General features: G+C 31.3%; 2 pseudogenes; both read left to right on the top strand.

Annotated features, from left to right (window-relative positions):
• Window positions 1–716: 716 nt before the first annotated feature.
• LOC140859273 (flotillin-like protein 4) lies at window positions 717–18,363 on the top strand (annotated as a pseudogene).
• A 264-nt stretch (window positions 18,364–18,627) lies between these two features.
• LOC140859272 (flotillin-like protein 1) lies at window positions 18,628–21,323 on the top strand (annotated as a pseudogene).
• Window positions 21,324–27,474: the final 6,151 nt, after the last annotated feature.

Here is a 27,474-nt window from a genome sequence, read left to right as displayed (position 1 = left end):
CGATGAAAATATTTTCATTGTTATTAATTTAAATAAAAATTTTTATAAAAATCAAATTTAAAAAAAAAAATAGCGATATAAATTTTTCATCATAAATATAGTTATTTACGATAAAAATATTTTCATCACTATTAATTTAATTAAAATTTTTTATAAAAATTAAATTTAAAAAAATATTAGCGACATAAATTTTTCATCATAAATATAGTTATTTTCAATGAAATATTTTTATCACTATTAATTTAATTAAAAACTTTTATAAAAATTAAATTTAAAATAATATTAGCGACATATGTTTTATGACCCAAATATTTTAAATTTTAATGTATATTTTTATCACTATTAATTTAATATAAAATTATAATATTTTTAAATTTATTAAAAAATTTATTTATGACCAATTTTTCTTCACTAATATATTTTTTTGTGACCAATATTTCATCAAAAATAATTCCATGGCTAATAATTTATAGATATTTTTTAAAAGTAATTTATGAATATATATATTTAATTTATATTTATAATATTTTTATAAATTAAAAATAAAAAATTAAAATAAAAAATTTACATAATAAACTCATAAATAAATTTTATCATTTTATTATATTAAATTAAAATTATAAATGATTTAAAATAAAAATAAAAAGCTACACTAATAAGCCATCAAGTGTCGGCATCTGTAGAAGCGAAATGGGCTGGGGAAGGAGAGTGTTCGAATGAGTTCGGACTGGCCTGCTGCTACCTCATCAGCTGCATCATTTGCTCTATCTGTGACATCCATTCCATCATCTGAATCTGGAGCCGCTGGTACTCATCGACGCGTGCAGTCAACTCATCAGCTCACTACTCAACCTGCTTCTGCACCTGCACCAGCCGAGCATCGCAGGTAGTATGATGTCAGCCTTGGATGAGCGTGAGGATAAGGAAGCAGTGATCCTATGCCCTAGATCCCTAACATAACAGGGTCTCGTACCAAGCACCTAATAACAGATCTCGTCATCTGTGGGTGTGGTCGAGCCCTCAAGGATAGACTGGGATCTGATGTCTATCATACAGTCCTAAAAATTAAAGTTATAGCTATTTTAATTTTATACTGAAAATCAAATTATGAATAAAAATAATTAAAAAAACTTATAAAGAGCTCTTGGCTCTCCATCGTCTACTCCCCTGACCGTCGTTGATGGGTCTGCTGGTAGATATCGATCCTACCAGAAAGCTCGCCACTCTCAGCATCTCTCTGTAATTTAAAAATAATTAATTAAAAATTTTTTAAATAGTTAAAAAATTATATACTAATTAGAAATTACTTACCATCTGCTCCATGTGACGAGCGAACAATCTCGAACCCTCACAATACAGTACGATCTATTTAGTCCGATTCACGACGTTGTAGACATATCTTCTCTGTACAGTTAGCAATCAAATTAGTAGGTAACAAACTGAATTTAAGAATAAATAATTCAATCATTAAACTCTAAAAAAAAAAAAAGTTTGGATGTATAACCTGATATGTCGGATCCTCGTAATGTCGGCATATGACAATCTAATCATCTATAGTGATGCTATCATAGGACCGCTGCTGTGCTGCCTCCACCCCATGATCCTGCATCACATGGTACCAATACTGATGGATGTGGTGGCGATAGTCCTTGAAACGCAAAGATAAATAAGCATCCATGGTTCGCCGCACACAATCTTTCTCAAAATCAATAATATCAAAAATACCCTGCCAATAATAAATATTAGAAGAATACCATGCTAATTAAATATTTATAATATAATTTATTTTATCTGTAACTGAGTGCAGAAAATCTCTCTCTGATATGGTACAATTTGATGCCAATCAAAAAACATCACGGAGGCATAGCTGCAGCATATGATGCCCAGCTTGATCTGCCACGGCTCACACCATCTCCTAATGGGCCTGGTATAGCCAGATGGTATCTCGATATGAAGATGCTGTCCCGGATGCTCGCGTCTCCAATGCTCTAAAGCGAGGTTCTTCGATGGACCTCACCCTCACCCACTACTGATGGAGACTGGCCTGAAACAACAATAAATCAATCATTAGTATGATAGCTATCTAAATAAAAAAATCAAATATCATTATATAAAAAGTATAATAATACCATTTGGACCCGCCTCATTCGAACTCGTCTCACAGGGACCTGCTAGTGCAGAACCTTCTGGCGATGGAGCTGGTGCGGTAGTAGAAATCGATGAAGGTGCCTCAGCCTCCAGGGTAGACTGTGAATGCGAACGTCGTCATCTGTCTCTTGGTGTCATACCTATAATTTTTGACATATAAATGAATATAAATGAATATAAAAATAAAATCTAGATCATGATCCAAACTGGATCGAGGTCGAGATCCAGATTGAGATTCCGATTCGGATTCGGATCCAGATCAGGATCTGAGTTGGGATCTGAGATATCCAACAATAAGATTATTACTTTTTCAAAAAGCCCAATTATGGGATATCTAAAAGTTGATCTCGACTAAGATCGACTTTTGAACGAAAATCTATGGCTCAATACAATTTAACTGCCATCTCTGAACATACATTCGAAGATGGATTTCTAATTTATCAAAAAAGAATAACTCTGTATTAAAATTTTTCATCAAAAATTTCAGTAAAATTTTTTCTAAAATAAAATACTTTTTATATTTAATTATAATAAGCAAAAGCATATGAAACAGCACATAAAATAATTAAATTATAATAAGCAACAGCAATGTACATTATGCTAGCGAAACAAAAAAAAATTATAAATTTCAGCAATAATACTAAAAAATTTATGCAATAAATATAAAATAAACTATAAGCAGTTAAGCATGCAAAATAATATTAACATAAAATAATAACAACAAAATCTATTCTCAAGGAGTCGATGGTTTTTTATTTTTTTTAAAATATTTTTTATCTAAAAATAATAAATAATTTTTTTACATATTTTTTACCTAAAAATATTTTTTTTCTAAATATTTTTTCTTCTAAACAAGCTCCAGACTCAGCCTCCCACGGCCCCCGCTCCCATGGCACCGGCACCGTCACACACCCCGCACCGCCCAGACTCGACCCTAGCGACCCCTGCTCCCATGACCCTAGCGCCGTCACACACTCCGCACCGCCTGAACTCGGCCCCCACAATCTCCGCTCCCACAGTGTCAGTGCCGTCACACACCCCATGCCACCCAAACTCGGCCCCCATGTCCCCCACTCCCGTGGCACCGACACCATCACACACCCCTCACGAGCCACTCCTTGCGGTGCCGCCGCCCTCTCCAACCCCATGCGACCTGGATCCCAACTCAAATCCTGATCAGATCTCGATCTGGATCTCAATCCGAATTGGGATCTCGATCTGAATCTCAACCTCGATCCAATTCGGATAGTGATCTAGATTTTATTTTTATTAATCAAATAATTAAAGACTATTATTAATATTTTATTTTTTACTTTTTTATTTTTTTCACCTTTTTTTCTTTTTTTCTTTTTTCTTTCTTTTTTTTTTCTTTTTCTTTTTTTTCCCCTCCTTTCTCTCTTCCCTTCCTCCTGCCCCACCGTCACCCACCCCTCCCCACTGCTGCCCCCTCCCTGACCCCATCTCCCCCGACCGTCAGTCGCCCCCTCCCCAGCCCCATCTCCACCGACCGACCCCCCTCCCCAGCCCCGACCCCATCCCCCCTGGCCGCCCCCTCCCCGACCCTATCCCCTCCGATCCCATCCTGCCCCCCGACCCCATCTCGCCCACCTTTCGCCCCCAACCCCCTCCCCATCAGTCGACCCCCTCCCCGGCCCCGTCTCCATCGCCGCTAGCCGCCCCTCCCCGACCCCATCCCCCCGGCCCTATCCCGCCCCCAGACCCCATCCTGCCCACATTTCATCCTCGACCCCCTCCCTGTCGGCCAACCAGCTTCCCACCAGCCGACCCCATCACCATCGCCGCTGGCTGCCCCCTCCCCAGACCGATCCCACCCCTGGCCCCATCCCATCCCTCGACCCCATCCTACCCCTGTTTTGCCCCAGACCCCCTCCTCGTCGGCCGACCACCTCCCTGTCGGCCGACCCCCTCCCCAGCCCTATGGCACCATTGGCCGCCCACGCCCCCCCTCGAACGGCTCCACCCCCGATGGCCCGATCAACACAAAAAAAAAAGGTTGGAACCTTACCTCCGATGGATGGTGAATGGCAGGCGGCGCAGACGGCAGCGGCGACGATGGAGAGGGGCTCGCCAACGGGAAGAGAGGGGGGGTAGAGCATGGAGAGAGGAGAGCTTAGGGAGAGGGAGAGAGGAGAGGAGAGAGGAGAGAGGGGAGAAGGGGGGAAAGAGGGTTTCGCGTGAAATGACATTGACTTGACGTGCATTAAAAGAATCATTATTAGCGATGAAAATTTAATTTTCATCGCTAATAATTCTGTTAAACAACAAAAAAAATTCTCACTAAAAATTTATTTTCGATGAAAAAATTTTTTGTCCTTAATTATGTTATTAGCAATGAAAATTTAATTTTCATCACTAATAATTTTCATCAAAAAAAATTTTTTCCCACTAAAAAAATTTTCTCACTAAAAAAATTTATTTGCGATGAAAATAAAATTGTCACTAATAATTTTTGCCAAAATTTTTTCCATGAAAAAAATTTTTCTCTTAAAAAATTATTTACGATGAAAACTAAAAATTTCATCATTAATTAGCTTATTAGCAATGAAAATTAAATTTTCATCATGAATAATTCTCCCAAAAAAATTTCTCCCAAAAATTAAATTTATGGGAAAATTAAAATTTTCCCATAAATTTATTAAAAAATTTATTTACGACCAATTTTTCATCGCTAATATATTTTTTTATGATCAATATTTCATCAAAAATAATTTCATCATTAATAATTTATAGATATTTTTTAAAAAATAATTTATGAATATATATTTTAATTTAGATTTATAATATTTTTATTAATTAAAAATAAAAAATTGAAATAAAAAATTTACACAATAAATTTATAAATAAATTTCATCATTTTATTATATTAAATTAAAATTATAAGAGATCTAAAATAAAAATAAAAAGCTACTCAAATAAGCCGTCAAGTGTCATTTGTAGAAGGAGAACGGGCCAGAGAAGAAGAGCGCTCGGATGAGCTCGGACCAACCTACTGCTACCTCATCAACTGCATGATCTGCTCCACCTGCAACAACCACTCCATCATCTAGATCTGGAGCCGTTGGTACTTATCGATACTTGCAGTCAACTCATCACCTCACTAGTTGATGTTCATATGGTTTTGTTAATTAGGGTTGATCAATTAAGTGGCTTAAAAATTTAGTGATATTTTTCATATGATTAAGAACGATGATCGGCATAAGAATTTGTAATCTGATAGAATTTGATTTGTATCTTTGCAGCCATGCTGGTATAAAGATAATATTTTTTTGATATTTTTTTCTCATTATTTTATTTTTCTAGGTTAGGAGGGGCTTATTTGCATAATCTAGTTTTATCTCATTTTCAAAATATTTTTTATCAATTTATCTATATTTTATTTCCATTCAGGGGATCAGCAGACCAACACATTATCATGTATTATTGGATAATAACTACTTTTCTGCTGATAAATTGCAGATATTAACAAACAATCTTAGTTACACGTGAGTTAAAAATTTTGATCATGTTCTTATGTTTTGACAGATACCTTGTTTGAATTAATTTTTAGGTAATCTGCTGGCCTTTGTTTCTATATAGAGTCTAATCTTTTTGATGGAGGATCGACATCAATTGGTAGTTTCAGGGATCAGATTGCTGTGGTGAATCATCTCCCATAGATTAAGGATAGCGTTCAAGAAGTTATATTTTTCTGTTAAAGATGTTATAGGATTTTATTATCACAAGAGATTGTTGGCCAAATTATTTTGGGATGGTTTAGAAGTAAATGACATAATTTAGTCCATCGAACAGTTGATAAAGTTTTATTCTTTATATAGTTGGAAGTTGACATTTTCTCTGAATCAAATTTCTTGCATTTAATTTTTTGAGGTGGTTTGCTCTTCGATCTTATAGACAGTTAATTCGGTTGTGGGTAAAGAATTTTATTACATCATCCGATAAAGTCTAGATACTAGGATAATGATTTTTTTCAGTGTCAAAAGTTATTTTTTTAAATTTTTAATTTTTTTAATTATTAGCAATGAAATTATTTCATTGTAAATAATGAAGTATTTATGATGAAAACTCATTTTCTATCACAAATAGTCAATTATTTATGATATTTTTGCTATTTCATCACAAATAATCTATAATTTTTATATTTTTTAAATTTTATATTTTTTCATTATATTGGCAATAAAAATATTTTCATGATAAATAATTGACTATTTATGATAGAAAATGAGTTTTTATCACAAACACTAAGTTATTTACGATGTAATATTTTCATCATAAATAATCTATAATTTTTATATTTTTAAATTTATTATTTTTTTAAAAATATTGGTGATGAATATATTTTTGTCATAAATAATGAACTATTTATGATGAAAAATTATTTTTTATCATAAACACTATATTATTAATGATGTAATATTTTTATCATAAATAATTTATAATCTTTATATTTTTTAAATTTTTTACTTTTTTAAAATATATGCGATGAAACTATTTTTTGTCATAAATAATGGACTATTTATGATGAAAAATAATTTTTCATCACAAGAACTATATTATTTAAAATATAATATTTTCATCATAAATTATCTATAATTTTTATATTTTTTAAATTTCTCATTTTTGTCAAAATATTAGTGATATTTTCATCATAAATACCAATTATTTATGATAAAAATATTTTCATCCCCAATAATCATAAACACTAAATTATTTATGATGAAATATTTTAATCATAAATAATCTATAATTTATATATTTTTTAAATTTTTTATTATTTTAAAATTATTGATGATGAAATTATTTTTATCATAAATAATTGACTATTTATGATAGAAAATAAGTTTACATTGCAAACACTGAGTTATTTATGATATAATATTTTTATCATAAATAATCTATAATTTTTATATTTTTTAAATTTATTATTTTTAAAACTATTAATGATGAAAATATTTATATCATGAATAATGAACTATTTATTATGCAAAATAATTTTCATCACAAATACTATATTATTTATGATGCAATATTTTCTTCATAAATAATTTACAATTTTTATATTTTTTAAATTTGTTATTTTTTGAAAATATTGGCAATGAAACTATTTTTATCATAAATAATTGACTATTTATGTTTAAAAATAATTTTTTATTACAAGTACTATATAATTTATGATGCAATATTTTTGTTATAAATTATCTATAATTTTTGTATTTTTTATATTTCTCATTTTCATTCAAAATATTAGCGATGGAAATATTTTTATCATAAATAATTTACTATTTATGTTGAAAAATAAGTTTTTATTGCAAACAATAAGTTATTTATGATGTAATATTTTTATTATAAATAATCTATATTTTTTATATTTTTTAAAATTTATCATTTTTAAAAAATATTGGTGATGAAAATATTTTCATCATAAATAATAGACTATTTATGATGAAAAATAGTTTTTCATCATAAATACTAAATTATTTATAATAAAATATTTTTATTATAAATAATCTATATTTTTTATATTTTTTATATATTTTTTTAGAAATATTGATGATGAAAATATTTTCATCATAAATAATCAATTATTTATGATAAAAAATAATTTTTTATCATAAAAATTATATTATTTATGATGTAATATTTTCATCATAAATAATTTATAATTTTTATAAACTTTAAATTTTTTATTTTTTTCAAAATATTGGTGATGAAAATTTTTCATCATAAATATTTTAGCATTTATGATGAAAAATAATTTTCATTGCAAATGATCAATTATTTATGACGTAATATTTCTATTATAAATAATCTATAATTTTTAAATTTTTAATAATTTTTTAAATATTAGTGATGAAAACTTTCATCGTAAATAATTGGTATTTGTGACAAAAAATGTTATTTATCACAAATACTCAATTATTTATGATGTAATATTTTTATCGTAAATAATTTATAATTTATAATTTTTTAATTTTTTTTATTTTTTTTAAATATTAAAAAAAAAATTATCGTAAATAATTGAGTATTTATGATAGAAAAAGCTTTTCATCGCAAATACTCAATAATTTCTCCACTTATCTGGGAACCATTACTCTGAATTAAGATAATTTCGAAATCCACTTTTAATCCTTTGTTAGATTCCTTTGCATGAGAATACAATGGCCCTAAAAGGATTGGAGTCTAATCTTCACCAATCTCAAAATAGTATTTTTTTTAACCACTTATTTTCTAGAGCTAAAGAAAAAAAAGAGAATAATATATATATGCATATATATATATATATATATATATATATATATATATATATATATATATATATATATATATATATATATATATATATTACAAAACTAGCAACTCTGATGATAAAAAGAATATTAATTTTATTCATTTTTTAAAATTAATATTAAGAGAAATGTGCCAAATTTGTTCCAATAAATTTTTCTCTGATACTGGACCAAATGATTTTTTGTTCCATTAGGCTCCTTTGAATAAGAATCCAACGGCTTTTGGCCATAGCACAACTCTAGTCCAATCAACATCGATTTTAAAGTAAGAAAATATTCTATAGGCCACCAAATCAGTATCTTTTAAACTTTACCAAAAAAATAAAATGAAATAAAAGTTTAGTATCTTTAACCACTTATTTTTCGGAGTTGATCACTCCAATGAGATAACAAGGCTATTAATTATCTTCCCATAAAAAATAGCCCTTCCTTTTCCGGGTTGGGCTGGGAATTTGATGAACGAGTGTCTTCTTCCTTGTCTAGGACTCGGAGTTAGAGACCGGATTACTCTCAGCTTCTCTATATGATCTGCCCCCCAACCCATCCATCTTCCCATAGCCTTCTTTTCCCCCTCACGCAAACCATTGTGCGAAAGGAAGGAGGAAAAAAAAAAAAAGATTGTTTTGTGGTACAAGGTTGCGAGCGCGTCGCGGTAGCTGGCCATCACCGGCGCTGGGATCACCGACATAAATCTAGAGAAGAAGGCATGGATCCTCCTGGGCCGGTCGTGCACCGTCGTTGACGTCTCGCCAATGAACTACAGGTTCGAGGTGCAGGCAGGGAGCGCCGAGAAGCTCCCCTCCATCGTCCCCGCTGTGTTCACCATCGGCCGTCATGTCGACGACCACGAGAGCCTCATAAGATACGCCTGGCTCATCTCCACCCATGACCAGCTCTCCAACCACGTCAACGACCTTGTCCAGGAAGGCGAGACCCGCGTCCTCGCTGCATCCATGACCATGGAGGAGATCTCCAGGGGACAAGTCCTTCAAACAAGAAGAGTTTGAGAAGGTCCGGATGGAGCTGAATCAGTTCGGCCTTTTAATCTATAACGCTAACGTGGAGCAGCTCGTCGACGTGAGCCGGCATGAGTTCTTCAGCTATCTGGCCAGAAGTGGAGACCAAAGCATCGCCGGTCTTAAGAGCCTTATGAAGACAACCCCGTGATCCGAGCTCATAACATTGCCGATCTCTTGAGCGGAAATATTCAAAACTCTTCTGATCCCAAAATATCAAAGAAGGTACATCCGGGGAGAATCGTTTTGCTGATTCAGTTGGTAAGATCAGACATTTTAAATTTTGCAAGTTATTGTGTGTCAGCTTTAATCTGAACAATTCCAAACACTCTATATTATATAAAAAATAAATTTTTTTTTTTTTCTTTAGACCTTCAACAATAAATTTTAATTCAACCCTCAAAAATCTTAATATATGTTCAGGTTTGGATTCCAAGATATAATCATCAGGTCTCATCATAGAGAAAATATTGAGTGTTTGGAGTTATTCAATTTAAAACTGACACAATAACCAGCAAAATTTGAAATGCCTGATTTTATCAATTGAATCAGCAGAACAGTTCTTCCCAGATGTGCCTTCTTTAATATTTTGGGATTAGAAACTCCGGCGATGGTGGAGTTTTGAATATTTCCGCTTAAGAGATGCACAATGTTATGAGCTCATCTCGGTCTTAAGGCTCTTAAAACCGTCGATTATGAGATGAAGGTAGTAAACCTTTGCTGCATATTCCCTCCATCGGTCTATGGTCCTTAGATGAATGATTTTTTAAATTGTTCTCAAGTTACAAGAATTATACTTTATTATTTAGAGGTCTTATTGTTCCCGAAGGTAGTAAAGTTTTGTCATGATATCTTTTAAGAAGCAGCCTTATAAATTCATTTTCTATTCAAGTCAATGATAGATGTTATTGTAAAGGTCTTATATATCGTTAATTCTTTAGTCTGCTATAAACTTTTTTAAATACCAAAAAAATCATATTAATAACCTTTTCTTTGCTTCAATATATTTTTAAGTAGAAGATCCTAAATCTTTTTGTCACCCTAATTTTCTTATATCTTTTCCTAATTCTCAATTACTATCCCCCCAAAAACTGAAACTCTGGCTTCTGTCCATATATCCTAGTTAGTCTTAGGTCTATTTTAAATCAATCATGGTTCTTTAAATTTTAGATTGGATTCTAATGAAAGTTCAGCTATTAATGCAACAAACCAAAGCCTCATTTTCATGGGCCTTCACCACAGGAGCTAATTTTGTTTAAGCAGGCACTAAATGATTAGGATTTGTGATTTACAAATTTTTAACTATGTTTTCTATCCCATCAATTCATAGAAAAAGTGGGAATGTGACATCAAGGGAATGGATTGAGTTTATTTAGGGGATACATAATTATCTAGGAAACTTAGGCAGCGCTTGTATAGGAAGGGAATTTGATTGTTTATACTTGCTTTACTATTTCAAGTAATTATAAGCATCATTTTGCTTCTTCGAGCAAATTGACTCACAAAAGCAAAAAAATATATATAGATTCTCAATGTATAAAGATGACTTTCCGTAGCTACTCTCAACAGACTTTATTAATGTAGAAAGTTATCCTCCCTTGGTTATGTCGGAGAATTGGTTTATTTATTAAATAGATATGCTTTTGCAACAAAGTTATCTCAAGTTTCCAAGCTTAATCCCTTCATAACGTGTTTTACTTAAGTGGCTAAGACCTTTTGCTGGGAACATATAAAAAAATATATTGTTATCATAGAATTTCAAAAGAATTGTTAATCCCTCATTATATTTCTTTTCTAAATTAGACTTTTTTCCATGAGTTAAACATGTTTTCAAAGGTCTCCTGCGATATGTCTTTCAAGATAAGGTTCAATATTTTTATGACTGGTTATTGTAACTAGCTTTCACAGGAAATCCGTTACCTAGAAGAGCAAGAACAATTTTTTGTCATGTGGTCATGTTATTTGAATTAACCATTAAAAATAAGTGATAGCTTTTGCTATATAAGTTTCACACCTGTCAGTATACTTTCAAACAATGCCATACAATTTGCATATGGACTCACTAATATTAACTAACTAGCTTTTCATTTGGAAGAAAAGAAGTTTTGGTCATGGTATCTTGTTATTTAATTAACTAATCCTAACTAGCTTGCATTTGGAAGAGAAGAAGAAGGTTGTAGTCATGTTGTCTTGTTATTTAAGTAGTTAATTAACCATTAAACATAAGCGAAAGCTTCTGCTCTAGAAGTTAGTTTCAGATCTGATAGGACATTTTCAAAGAATGCAATGCAATTTGTATATTGATTGATTAATCTTTCTTTCATTACATGAATCAGCGAGAATGTTGATTTAGATTTACTTCCACGCCACACCTAGCTCTTCCCTTCTTGATGTGGGGTCTGCGTTCAATTCAAGTCCCACACATCAAGGAATTTTGTTGAATGTTATGGCTTATTAGCCTTAAGGCTCCCTTCATTACCCTTGCTGTTTGAGCAAAAGAGAGGATAAGTTTCTGAAGATATAGATTATTAAAACATATTTTTTGAATTACCAAATATTTCCAATTATAGGTTCGAGTAGCCAATTGGGAGCTGTATAATTAAGAAGCAGAAGATTGCTAAAGATTCACTCTATGGGAAAGAGAAGGAAGTAGAGGGACGTCAGACCATAGCTGAAGTAGAATTATTTGCATGCCAGCAACAAGCTAATGGTGAGTTGTATGCAAGGAAAAAGGAGACTGAGGGGATGCTTGCCCTCGCAGAGGCCCAACGATTTTATCTTCGCAAGCTCCTTGAATCCCTCGAAGGAAATTATGCTGCTCTGAAAGACTACCTCCTGATCAGTAATGGGACTTACGGCAATATCCAAGGATCAATGCTAAGGCTGCAAAGGGGACTCTAGCCAAAGATTAGTGTTTGGACAAATGGTGGTGAGACCACTGATAGGGGCCAGAGCAGGAGGTGGCCGGAGTGTACCGCATGCTACCACCTCTATTCGAGATAGTTTAAGAGCAAATAGGAATGCCACCACCACCATGGATGGGCCAGCTCACCAACTAATCTAACAACTAACTCTGGAACTTATGATAGAAAGAAATGCTTAGATTGAAGGTTGATAGGACTTGCTTTTTCATTTCTCAAAGAGTATAGTTAGTAGCACTACTTTCTTTGTTCTTGAGCTTATTCTTGGTTTGTTGTATGCTTGAGGCAATATCAATTTCTATTTAATAGTTCACGGTAGGCTTACAAAAGTTATCTATATTACTGCATTATTATAAAAGCCAAGACTGGATCACTACAACAAAACAGGATATTAGCGATGAAAAAAATTCATCACTAATAGCCAATTTTCATCGCTAATAGTTATTAGTGATAAAAATTTTATTGCTAATATTTAGTCATCAAATTTTACCGTTGTTGATAATTATTTACGATAAAAAAAAATTTTATCACAAAAAAAAATTATCGATGAAAAATTTTTATCATTAAAAAATTATTGTTTTTGAAAACTATTTACGATAAAAAGTTTTAGTCATAAAAAAATATAATTTGCAACAAAATAAATTATTTGTGATGAATTTTATTCATCATTATTAATTTAATTAAAAATTTTTATGAAAATAAATTTAAAAAAGTATTAGCGACGTAAACTTTTCGTCGCCAATATAGCAATTTCCAACAAAATTTTTTATCACTAATAAATATTAAATTACTAGTGATGAAAATATTTTCATCGATATTAATTTAAATGAAAATTTTTATAAAAATCAAATTAAAAAAAAAATTAGCGACATAAATTTTTCATCGTAAATATAGTTATTTACGATAAAAATATTTTCATCACTATTAATTTAATTAAAAATTTTTATAAAAAATGAATTTAAAAGAATATTAGTGACATAAATTTTTCATCATAAATTCAATTATTTTCAATGAAATATTTTTATCGCTATTAATTTAATTAAATGCTTTTATAAAAATTAAATTTAAAGTAATATTACCGACATATGTTTTATGTCCCAAATATTTCAAATTCTGAAGTATATTTTCATCACTATTAATTTAATATAAAATTTTAATATTTTTAAATTTATTAAAAAATTTATTTACGACCAATTTTTCATCGCTAATATATTTTTTTACGATCAATATTTCATCAAAAATAATTTCATCATTAATAATTTATAGATATTTTTAAAAAATAATTTATGAATATATATTTTAATTTAGATTTATAATATTTTTATTAATTAAAAATAAAAAATTAAAATAAAAAATTTACATAATAAACTCATAAATAAATTTCATCATTTTATTATATTAAATTAAAATTATAAGAGATCTAAAATAAAAATAAAAAGCTACTCAAATAAGCCGTCAAGTGTCATCTGTAGAAGGAGAATGGGTCGGAGAAGAAGAGCGCTCGGATGAGCTCGGACCGACCTACTGCCACCTCATCAACTGCATGATCTGCTCCATCTGCAACAACCACTCCATCATCTAGATCTGGAGCCGTTGGTACTTATCGATACGTGCAGTCAACTCATCACCTCACTAGTTGATGTTCATATGGTTTTGTTAATTAGGGTTGATCAATTAAGTGGCTTAAAAATTTAGTGATATTTTTCATATGATTAAGAACTATGGTCGGCATAAGGATTTGTAATTTGATAGAATTTGATTTGTATCTTTGCAGCCATGCTGGTATAAAGATAATATTTTTTTGATATTTTTTTTTCTCATTATTTTATTTTTTTAGGTTAGGAGGGGCTTATTTGCATAATCTAGTTTTATCTAGTTTTCAAAATATTTTTTATCAATTTATCTATATTTTATTTCCATTCAGGGGATTAGCAGACCAACACATTATCATGTATTATTGGATAATAACTATTTTTCTGTTGATACATTGCAGATATTAACAAACAATCTTAGTTACACGTGAGTTAAAAATTTTGATCATGTTCTTATGTTTTGACAGATACCTTATTTGAATTAATTTTTAGGTAATTTGTTGGCCTTTGTTTCTATATAGAGTCTAATCTTTTTGATAGAGGATCGACATCAATTGGTAGTTTTAGGGATCAGATTGCTGTGGTGAATCATCTCCCATAGATTAAGGATAGCGTTCAAGAAGTTATATTTTTCTGTTAAAGATGTTATAGGATTTTATTATCACAAGAGATTGTTGGTCAAATTATTTTGGGATGGTTTAGAAGTAAATGACATAATTTAGTCCATCGAACAGTTGATAAAGTTTTATTCTTTATATAGTTGGAAGTTGACATTTTCTCTGAATCAAATTTTTTGTATTTAATTTTCTGAGGCGGTTTGCTCTTCGATCTTATAGATAGTTAATTTGGTTGTGGGTAAAGAATTTTGTTACATCATCCGATAAAGTCTAGATACTGGGATAATGATTTTTTTCAGTGTCAAAAGTTATTTTTTCAAATTTTTAATTTTTTTAATTATTAGCAATGAAATTATTTCATTGTAAATAATGAAGTATTTATAATGGAAACTCATTTTCTGTCACAAATAGTCAATTATTTATGATATTTTTGCTATTTCATCACAAATAATCTATAATTTTTATATTTTTTAAATTTTATATTTTTTAATTATATTGGCAATAAAGATATTTTCATTATAAATAATTGACTATTTATGATAGAAAATGAGTTTTCATCACAAACACTAAGTTATTTATGACGTAATATTTTCATCACAAATAATCTATAATTTTTATATTTTTAAATTTATTATTTTTTTAAAAATATTGGTGATGAATATATTTTTGTCATAAATAATGAACTATTTATGATGCAAAATTATTTTTTATCATAAACATTATATTATTAATGATGTAATATTTTTATCATAAATAATTTATATTTTTTATATTTTTTAAATTTTTTACTTTTTTAAAATATATGCGATGAAACTATTTTTTGTCATAAATAATGGACTATTTATGATGGAAAATAATTTTTCATCACAAGCACTATATTATTTACAATATAATATTTTCATCATAAATTATCTATAATTTTTATATTTTTTAAATTTCTCATTTTTGTCAAAATATTAGTGATATTTTCAACATAAATACCAATTATTTATGATAAAAATATTTTCATTACCAATAATCATAAATACTAAATTATTTATGATGAAATATTTTAATCATAAATAATCTATAATTTTTATATTTTTTAAATTTTTTATTATTTTAAAATTATTGATGATGAAATTATTTTTATCATAAATAATTGACTATTTACGATAGAAAATAAGTTTACATTGCAAACACTGAGTTATTTATGATATAATATTTTTATCATAAATAATCTATAATTTTTATATTTTTTAAATTTATTATTTTTAAAAATATTAATGATGAAAATATTTATATCATGAATAATGGACTATTTATTATGCAAAATAATTTTCATCACAAATACTATATTATTTATGATGCAATATTTTCTTCATAAATAATTTACAATTTTTATATTTTTTAAATTTGTTATTTTTTGAAAATATTGGCAACGAAACTATTTTTATCATAAATAATTGACTATTTATGTTTAAAAATAATTTTTTATTACAAGTACTATATAATTTATGATGTAATATTTTTATTATAAATTATCTATAATTTTTGTATTTTTTATATTTCTCATTTTCATTCAAAATATTGGCGATGGAAATATTTTTATCGTAAATAATTTACTATTTATGTTGAAAAATAAGTTTTTATTGCAAACACTAAGTTATTTATGATACAATATTTTTATTATAAATAATCTATATTTTTTATATTTTTTAAATTTATCATTTTTAAAAAATATTGGCGATGAAAATATTTTCATGATAAATAATAGACTATTTATGATGAAAAATAGTTTTTCATCATAAATACTAAATTATTTATAATAAAATATTTTTATTATAAATAATCTATATTTTTTATATTTTTTATATATTTTTTTAGAAATATTGATAATGAAAATATTTTCATCATAAATAATCAATTATTTATGATAAAAAATAATTTTTTATCATAAAAATTATATTATTTATGATGTAATATTTTCATCATAAATAATTTATAATTTTTATAAACTTTAAATTTTTTATTTTTTTCAAAATATTGGTGATGAAAATTTTTCATCATAAATATTTTAGCATTTACGATGAAAAATAATTTTCATTGCAAATGATCAATTATTTATGATGTAATATTTTTGTTGTAAATAATCTATAAATTTTAAATTTTTAATATTTTTTTAAATATTAGCAATGAAAACTTTCATCGTAAATAATTGGTATTTGTGACAAAAAATGTTATTTATCACAAATACTCTATTATTTATGATGTAATATTTTCATCGTAAATAATTTATAATTTATAATTTTTTAATTTTTTTTATTTTTTTAAATATTAAAAAAAAATTTTTATCGTAAATAATTGAGTATTTATGATAGAAAAAGCTTTTCATCGCAAATACTCAATAATTTCTCCACTTATCTGGGAACCATTACTGTGAATTAAGATAATTTTGAAGTCCACTTTTAATCCTTTGTCAGATTCCTTTGCATGAGAATACAATGGCCCTAAAAGGATTGGAGTCTAATCTTCACCAATCTCAAAATAGTATTTTTTTTTAACCACTTATTTTCTAGAGCTAAAGAAAAAAAAGAGAATAATATATATATGCATATATATATATATATATATATATATATATATATATATATATATATATATATATATATTACAAAACTAGCAACTCTGATGATAAAAAGAATATTAATTTTATTCATTTTTTAAAATTAATATTAAGCGAAATGTGCCAAATTTGTTCCAATAAATTTTTCTCTGATACTGGACCAAATGATTTTTTGTTCCATTAGGCTCCTTTGAATAAGAATCCAACGGCTTTTGGCCATAGCACAACTCTAGTCCAATCAACATCGATTTTAAAGTAAGAAAATATTCTATAGGCCACCAAATCAGTATCTTTTAAACTTTACCAAAAAAATAAAATGAAATAAAAGTTTAGTATCTTTAACCACTTATTTTTCGGAGTTGATCACTCCAATGAGATAACAAGGCTATTAATTATCTTCCCATAAAAAATAGCCCTTCCTTTTCCGGGTTGGGCTGGGAATTTGATGAACGAGTGTCTTCTTCCTTGTCTAGGACTCGGAGTTAGAGACCGGATTACTCTCAGCTTCTCTATATGATCTGCCCCCCAACCCATCCATCTTCCCATAGCCTTCTTTTCCCCCTCACGCAAACCATTGTGCGAAAGGAAGGAGGAAAAAAAAAAAAAAAGATTGTTTTGTGGTACAAGGTTGCGAGCGCGTCGCGGTAGCTGGCCATCACCGGCGCTGGGATCACCGACATAAATCTAGAGAAGAAGGCATGGATCCTCCTGGGCCGGTCGTGCACCGTCGTTGACGTCTCGCCAATGAACTACAGGTTCGAGGTGCAGGCAGGGAGCGCCGAGAAGCTCCCCTCCATCGTCCCCGCTGTGTTCACCATCGGCCCTCATGTCGACGACCACGAGAGCCTCATAAGATACGCCTGGCTCATCTCCACCCATGACCAGCTCTCCAACCACGTCAACGACCTTGTCCAGGAAGGCGAGACCCGCGTCCTCGCTGCATCCATGACCATGGAGGAGATCTCCAGGGGACAAGTCCTTCAAACAAGAAGAGTTTGAGAAGGTCCGGATGGAGCTGAATCAGTTCGGCCTTTTAATCTATAACGCTAACGTGGAGCAGCTCGTCGACGAGAGCCGGCATGAGTTCTTCAGCTATCTGGCCAGAAGTGGAGACCAAAGCATCGCCGGTCTTAAGAGCCTTATGAAGACAACCCCGTGATCCGAGCTCATAACATTGCCGATCTCTTGAGCGGAAATATTCAAAACTCTTCTGATCCCAAAATATCAAAGAAGGTACATCCGGGGAGAATCGTTTTGCTGATTCAGTTGGTAAGATCAGGTATTTTAAATTTTGCATGTTATTGTGTGTCAGCTTTAATCTGAACAATTCCAAACACTCTATATTATATAAAAAATAATTTTATTTTTTTTTCTTTAGACCTTCAACAATAAATTTTAATTCAACCCTCAAAAATCTTAATATATGTTCCGGTTTGGATTCCAAGATATAATCATCAGGTCTCATCATAGAGAAAATATTGAGTGTTTGGAGTTATTCAATTTAAAACTAACACAATAACCAGCAAAATTTGAAATGCCTGATTTTATCAATTGAATCAGCAGAACAGTTCTTCCCAGATGTGCCTTCTTTAATATTTTGGGATTAGAAACTCCGGCGATGGTGGAGTTTTGAATATTTCCGCTTAAGAGATGCACAATGTTATGAGCTCATCTCGGTCTTAAGGCTCTTAAAACCGTCGATTATGAGATGAAGGTAGTAAACCTTTGCTGCATATTCCCTCCATCAGTCTATGGTCCTTAGACGAATGATTTTTTAAATTGTTCTCAAGTTACAAGAATTATACTTTATTATTTAGAGGTCTTATTGTTCCCGAAGGTAGTAAAGTTTTGTCATGATATCTTTTAAGAAGCAGCCTTATAAATTCATTTTCTATTCAAGTCAATGATAGATGTTATTGTAAAGGTCTTATATATCGTTAATTCTTTAGTCTGCTATAAACTTTTTTAAATACCAAAAAAATCATATTAATAACCTTTTCTTTGCTTCAATATATTTTTAAGTAGAAGATCCTAAATCTTTTTGTCACCCTAATTTTCTTATATCTTTTCCTAATTCTCAATTACTATCCCCCCAAAAACTGAAACTCTGGCTTCTGTCCATATATCCTAGTTAGTCTTAGGTCTATTTTAAATCAATCATGGTTCTTTAAATTTTAGATTGGATTCTAATGAAAGTTCAGCTATTAATGCAACAAACCAAAGCCTCATTTTCATGGGCCTTCACCACAGGAGCTAATTTTGTTTAAGCAGGCACTAAATGATTAGGATTTGTGATTTACAAATTTTTAACTATGTTTTCTATCCCATCAATTCATAGAAAAAGTGGGAATGTGACATCAAGGGAATGGATTGAGTTTATTTAGGGGATACATAATTATCTAGGAAACTTAGGCAGCGCTTGTATAGGAAGGGAATTTGATTGTTTATACTTGCTTTACTATTTCAAGTAATTATAAGCATCATTTTGCTTCTTCGAGCAAATTGACTCACAAAAGCAAAAAAATATATATAGATTCTCAATGTATAAAGATGACTTTCCGTAGCTACTCTCAACAGACTTTATTAATGTAGAAAGTTATCCTCCCTTGGTTATGTCGGAGAATTGGTTTATTTATTAAATAGATATGCTTTTGCAACAAAGTTATCTCAAGTTTCCAAGCTTAATCCCTTCATAACGTGTTTTACTTAAGTGGCTAAGACCTTTTGCTGGGAACATATAAAAAAATATATTGTTATCATAGAATTTCAAAAGAATTGTTAATCCCTCATTATATTTCTTTTCTAAATTAGACTTTTTTCCATGAGTTAAACATGTTTTCAAAGGTCTCCTGCGATATGTCTTTCAAGATAAGGTTCAATATTTTTATGACTGGTTATTGTAACTAGCTTTCACAGGAAATCCGTTACCTAGAAGAGCAAGAACAATTTTTGGTCATGTGGTCATGTTATTTGAATTAACCATTAAAAATAAGTGATAGCTTTTGCTATATAAGTTTCACACCTGTCAGTATACTTTCAAACAATGCCATACAATTTGCATATGGACTCACTAATATTAACTAACTAGCTTTTCATTTGGAAGAAAAGAAGTTTTGGTCATGGTATCTTGTTATTTAATTAACTAATCCTAACTAGCTTTCATTTGGAAGAGAAGAAGAAGGTTGTAGTCATGTCGTCTTGTTATTTAAGTAGTTAATTAACCATTAAACATAAGCGAAAGCTTCTGCTCTAGAAGTTAGTTTCAGATCTGATAGGACATTTTCAAAGAATGCAATGCAATTTGTATATTGATTGATTAATCTTTCTTTCATTACATGAATCAGCGAGAATGTTGATTTAGATTTACTTCCATGCCACACCTAGCTCTTCCCTTCTTGATGTGGGGTCTGCGTTCAATTCAAGTCCCACACATCAAGGAATTTTGTTGAATGTTATGGCTTATTAGCCTTAAGGCTCCCTTCATTACCCTTGCTGTTTGAGCAAAAGAGAGGATAAGTTTCTGAAGATATAGATTATTAAAACATATTTTTTGAATTACCAAATATTTCCAATTATAGGTTCGAGTAGCCAATTGGGAGCTGTATAATTAAGAAGTAGAAGATTGCTAAAGATTCACTCTATGGGAAAGAGAAGGAAGTAGAGGGACGTCAGACCATAGCTGAAGTAGAATTATTTGCATGCCAGCAACATGCTAATGGTGAGTTGTATGCAAGGAAAAAGGAGACTGAGGGGATGCTTGCCCTCGCAGAGGCCCAACGATTTTATCTTCGCAAGCTCCTTGAATCCCTCGAAGGAAATTATGCTGCTCTGAAAGACTACCTCCTGATCAGTAATGGGACTTACAGCAATATCCAAGGATCAATGCTAAGGCTGCGAAGGGGACTCTAGCCAAAGATTAGTGTTTGGACAAATGGTGGTGAGACCACTGATAGGGGCCAAAGCAGGAGGTGGCCGGAGTGTACCGCATGCTACCACCTCTATTCGAGATAGTTCAAGAGAAAATAGGAATGCTACCACCACCATGGATGGGCCAGCTCACCAACTAATCTAACAACTAACTCTGGAACTTATGATAGAAAGAAATGCTTAGATTGAAGGTTGATAGGACTTGCTTTTTCATTTCTCAAAGAGTATAGTTAGTAGCACTACTTTCTTTGTTCTTGAGCTTATTCTTGGTTTGTTGTATGCTTGAGGCAATATCAATTTCTATTTAATAGTTCACGGTAGGCTTACAAAAGTTATCTACATTACTGCATTATTATAAAAGCCAAGACTGGATCACTACAACAAAACAGGATATTAGCGATGAAAAAAATTCATCACTAATAGCCAATTTTCATCGCTAATAGTTATTAGCGATAAAAATTTTATGGCTAATATTTAGTCATTAATAATACCATTGTTGATAATTGTTTACGATAAAAAAAATTTTATCACAAAAAAAAATTATCGATGAAAAATTTTCATCATTAAAAAATTATTTTTTTGAAAACTATTTACGATAAAAAGTTTTAGTCATAAAAAAATATAATTTGCAACAAAATAAATTATTTGTGATGAATTTTATTCATCATTATTAATTTAATTAAAAATTTTTATGAAAATAAATTTAAAAAAGTATTAGCGATGTAAACTTTTCGTCGCCAATATAGTAATTTCCAACAAAATTTTTTATCGCTAATAAATATTAAATTATTAGTGATGAAAATATTTTCATCGATATTAATTTAAATAAAAATTTTTATAAAAATCAAATTTAAAAAAAATTAGCGACATAAATTTTTCATCGTAATTATAATTGTTTATGATAAAAATATTTTTATCACTATTAATTTAATTAAAAATTTTTATAAAAAATGAATTTAAAAGAATATTACTGACATAAATTTTTCATCATAAATTCAATTATTTTCAATGAAATATTTTTATCGCTATTAATTTAATTAAAAGCTTTTATAAAAATTAAATTTAAGGTAATATTACCGACATATGTTTTACGTCCCAAATATTTCAAATTCTGATGTATATTTTCATCACTATTAATTTAATATAAAATTTTAATATTTTTAAATTTATTAAAAAATTTATTTACGACCAATTTTTCATCGCTAATATATTTTTTTATGATCAGTATTTCATCAAAAATAATTTCATCATTAATAATTTATAGATATTTTTAAAAAATAATTTATGAATATATATTTTAATTTAGATTTATAATATTTTTATTAATTAAAAATAAAAAATTAAAATAAAAAATTTACACAATAAACTCATAAATAAATTTCATCATTTTATTATATTAAATTAAAATTATAAGAGATCTAAAATAAAAATAAAAAGCTACTCAAATAAGCCGTCAAGTGTCATCTGTAGAAGGAGAACGGGCCGGAGAAGAAGAGCGCTCGGATGAGCTCGGACCGACCTATTGCTACCTCATCAACTGCATGATCTGCTCCATTTGCAACAACCACTCCATCATCTAGATCTGGAGTCGTTGGTGCTTATCGATACGTGCAGTCAACTCATCAGCTCACTACTCAGCCTGTCTCTGCATCTCCACCAGCCGAGCATCGCACGCAGCATAGATGTCAGTCTTGGATGAGCGTGAGGATGAGGAAGCAGTAATCCCATGCCCTAGACCCCTAACATAATAGGGTCTCATACTAAGCACCTAATCACATATCTCATCATCTGTGGGTGCGATCGAGCCCTTAGGGGTAGGCTAGGATCTGATGTCTATCATACGGTTCTGAAAATTAAAGTTATAGTAATTTTTATTTCATACTGAAAATCAAACTGTGAATGAAAAATAATTGAAAAAACTTACAAAGAGCTCTTGGTTCCCCATCATCTACTCCCTTGACTGTCGTTGGTGGGTCCGCTGGTAGATATCGATCCTATTAGGAAGCTCGTCACTCTCAATATCTCTCTGTAATTTAAAAATAATTAATTAAAAAAATTTTAAATAGTTAAAAAATTATATACTAATTAAAAATTACATACCATCTGCTCTATGTGACGAGCGAACAATCTCAAACCCTCACAATATGGTATGATCTGTCTAGCCCGATTCTCGATGTTCTGGACACACTTCTCTGTATAGTTAGCAATCAAATTAGTGGTAACAAACTGAATTTAAGAATAAATGATTCAATCATTAAACTCTAAAAAAAATAGTTTTGATGTGTAACCTGATATGCCGGATCCTCATAATATCAGTATATGATAGTCCAATCATCCATAGTGATGCTGTCATAGGGCTGCTGCTGTGCTGCCTCCACCCCATGATCCTGCATCACATGGTACCAATACTAATGGATGTGGTGGCGATAGTCCTTGAAATGCAAAGGTAAATAAGCATCCACGGCTCGTCGCACACGATCCTTCTCAAAATCAATAATATCAAAAACACACTGCCAAAAACAAATATTAGAAGAATACCTTGCTAATTAAATATTCATAATATAATTTATTTTACCTATAACTGGGTGTAGAAAATCTCTCTCTGAGTTGGTACAACATGACGCCAATCAAAAAGCATCACAGGGGCATAGCTGCGGTATATGATGCCCAGCTCGGTCTGCCACGGCTCGCACCATCTATTAATGGGCCTGGTATAGCCGGATGGTATCTCGATATAGAGACACTGTCCCGGATGCTTGCATCTCCAACACTCTAAAGCGAGGTTCTTCGATGGACCTCGCCCTCGCCTCACTACTGGTGGAGACTGGCCTGAAATAATAATAAATCAATCATTAGTATGATAGCTATCTAAATAAAAAAATTAAATATCATTATATAAAAAGTATAATAATATCGTTCGGACCTGTCTCATTCGAACCCATCTCACTGGGACCTGCCAGTACAGGACCTTTTGGCGATGGAGCTAGTGTGGTAGTGGAAATCGGTGAAGGTGCCTCGGCTTTCGGGGTAGACTGTGAATGCGAACGTCGTCGTCTGTCTCCTAGTGTCATACCTATAATTTTTAATATATAAATAAATATAAATAAATATAAAAATAAAATTTAGATCACGATCTGAATTGGATCGAGGTCGAGATCCAGATCGAGATCCCGATTCGGATTGAGATCCAGATCGGGATCTGATTTGGATTTGAGTTGGGATCTGGGACATCCAACAATAAGATTATTATTTTTTCAAAAAACTCGATTATAGGACATTCAAAAGTCGATCTCGATCAAGATCGACTCTTGAACGAGAATCTATTGCTCAATACAATTTAACTACCATCTTTGAACATACATTCGAATATGAATTTCTAATTTATCAAAAAAGAGTAACTTTGCATTAAAATTTTTCATAAAAAATTTCAGTAAATTTTTTTTCTAAAATAAAATTATTTTTTATATTTAATTATAATAAGCAAAAGCATACAAAACAGCACATAAAATAATTAAATTGTAATAAGCAACAGCAATATGCATTGTGCTAGTGGAACAAAAAAATTTATAAATTTCAATAATAATACTAAAAAATTTATGTAACAAATATAAATAAACTATAAGCAGTTGAGCATGCAAAATAATATTAATACAAAATAATAACAATAAAATCTATTCCCGAGGACTCGATAGTTTTTTATTTTTTTTAAAATATTTTTTACCTAAAAGTAATAAATAATTTTTTATTTTTTTAAATATTTTTACCTAAAAATATTTTTTTTCTAAATATTTTTTCTCCTAAACGAGCTCCGGACTCGGCCTCCCATGGCCCCCGCTCCGACAGCACCGGCACTGTCACACACCTCGTGCTACCCAGACTCAGCCCTCGCGACCCTCGCTCCCATGATGCCGGTGCCATCACACACCCCGCACCACCTAGACTCGGCCCCCACAATCTCCGCTCCCACAGTGTCGGTGCCGTCACATACCCCACGCCACTCGGACTCGACCCCCGCGACCTCCGCTCTTGTGGCACCGACACCATCACACACCCCTCGCGAGCCACCTCTTGCGGTGCCGCCACTCTCTCCAACCCCGTGCGATCCGGATCCTAACTCAGATTCTGATCAGATCTCGATCTGGATCCCAATCGATTCAAGATCTCGATTCGAATCTCAACCTTGATCCAATTCGGATCATGATCTAGATTTTATTTTTGTTAATCAAATAATTAAATATTTTTATTAATATTTTATTTTTTTTATTTTTTTTATTTTTTTTATTTTTTATTTTTTCTTTCTTCTTTTTTTTTCTTTTCTTTTTTCCCCCGCCTTTCTCTCTTCCCTTCCTCCCACCCCACTGTCACCCACCCCTCCCCACCATCGCCCCCTCCCCAACCCCATCTCTCCTAATCGTCAGTTGCCCCCTCCTCGACCCCATCTCCACCGACCGACCCCCTCCCCGGCCCAGTCTCCATCATCGCCGGCCTTCCCCTCCCCTACCCCATCCCCCTCGGCCCCATCTCACCCCCCGACCCCATCCCGCCCATGTTTCGCCCCCGACCCCCTCCCTGTTGGCCGACCCCCTCCCCAGCCCCATCTTCGTCGCCACCGGCAGCCCCATCCCCGACCCCATCCCCCCCGACCCCATCCCGACCATGTTTTGCCCCCGACCCCCTCCTTGTCGATCGACCACCTTCCCACCGGCCGACCCCCTCCCCGGCCCCACCTCCGTCGTCGTGGTAGCCCCCTCTCTGGCCCCATCCCACCCCCAACCCCATCCCACCCCTCGACCCCATCCTGCCCCCATTTCTCCCCCGACCCCCTCCTCACCGGCCGACCCCCTCCCTGCCGGCCTCGTGGTGCCGCTGGCCGCCCACAGCCCACCCCCCCCTCGCGAACGGCTCTGCCCTCCGGTGGCCCAATCAACACAAAAAAAAGGTTAGAACCTTACCTCCAGTGGATGGCAAACGGCGGGCGGTGCAGATGGCAGCGGCGATGATGGAGAGGGACTCGGCAGCGGCGACGATGGAGAGGGACTCGGCAGCGGCGACGATGGAGAGAGGGTGAGAGAGGAGAGGAGAGAGGGGAGAAGGGGGGAAAGAGGATTTTGCGTGAAACGACGTTGACTTGACGTGCATTGAAAGAATCATTATTAGTGATGAAAATTTAATTTTCATCGCTAATAATTTCGTTAAACAACAAAAAACATTCCTCACTAAAAAAATTTTTCCTCTAAAAAAATTATTTATGATGAAAAAAATTTTCATCGTTAATTATGTTATTAGCAATGAAAATTTAATTTTCATCACTAATATTTTTCATCAAAAAAAAATTTCCACTAAAAAAATTTTCTTGCTAAAAAAAATTATTTGCGATGAAAACAAAATTGTTGCTAATAATTTCTGCCAAAATTTTCCTCAAGAAATAAAATTTCTCTCTTAAAAATTTATTTATGATAAAAACTAAAAATTTCATCGTTAATTAGCTTATTAGCAATAAAAATTATATTTTCATCATGAATAATTCTCGCAAAAAAAAATTTTCCACTAAAAAAATCTTCCCTCTAAAAAATTATTTGCTATGAAAAAAATTCATCATCAATAAAATTATTAGCAACAAAAATTAGATTTTTGTTGCCATTAATTCCCTAAAAAAAAAATTCTCCACTAAAAAATTTTTTCCTCTTAAAAAATTTTGCAAAAAAAATTATTGATGACAAATACTAAATTTTCATCATTAATAATCTTATTAGCAATGTAAATACAGTTTTCATTGAAAATAATTTTTACAAAAAAATTTCTCCAATAATAATTTCATAAAAAATTAATTTTATATTTTTCTCACTAAGTAAATTTTTCATCCAAAAAATTTAATAACAAAAAATGATATTAAAAAAATATTTGTGATGAAAAATAAAACTAATTTTCTTTAATCTAAAAAATTTTGGTCCAAAAAATTTTTTCAAAATAATTTCATCAGAAAAATTAATTTTTTATTAATAAATTTTTTTATATAAATAGTTAATTGGTGATTTTTTTTCAAAAAAATTATGTACATAAAAAAGTAGCTTGGCTATCCTTTGTAATGCATGCTTTTGTGGATCTAAAATATGTTAAAGAGCCTAGTTGATGTTCATATGATTTTATTAGGTTGATTAATTAAGTGACCTAAAAATTTAGTGATATTTTTTTATATGATTAAGAACTATGATCGGCACAAGGATTTACAATCCGACAGAATTTGATTTCTATCTTTACAGCCATGCTGGTATAAAGATAATATTTTTTTGATATTTTTTTCTCATTATTTTGTTTCTCTAGTTTAGGAGGGGCTTATTTGCAT

This window comes from Elaeis guineensis, chromosome 7 (assembly GCF_000442705.2).
Source record: "Elaeis guineensis isolate ETL-2024a chromosome 7, EG11, whole genome shotgun sequence".
Taxonomy (NCBI): Eukaryota; Viridiplantae; Streptophyta; class Magnoliopsida; order Arecales; family Arecaceae; genus Elaeis; species Elaeis guineensis.
Note: the sequence above shows the minus strand (reverse complement) of the source record. Positions and strands in the feature narration are given on the sequence as shown.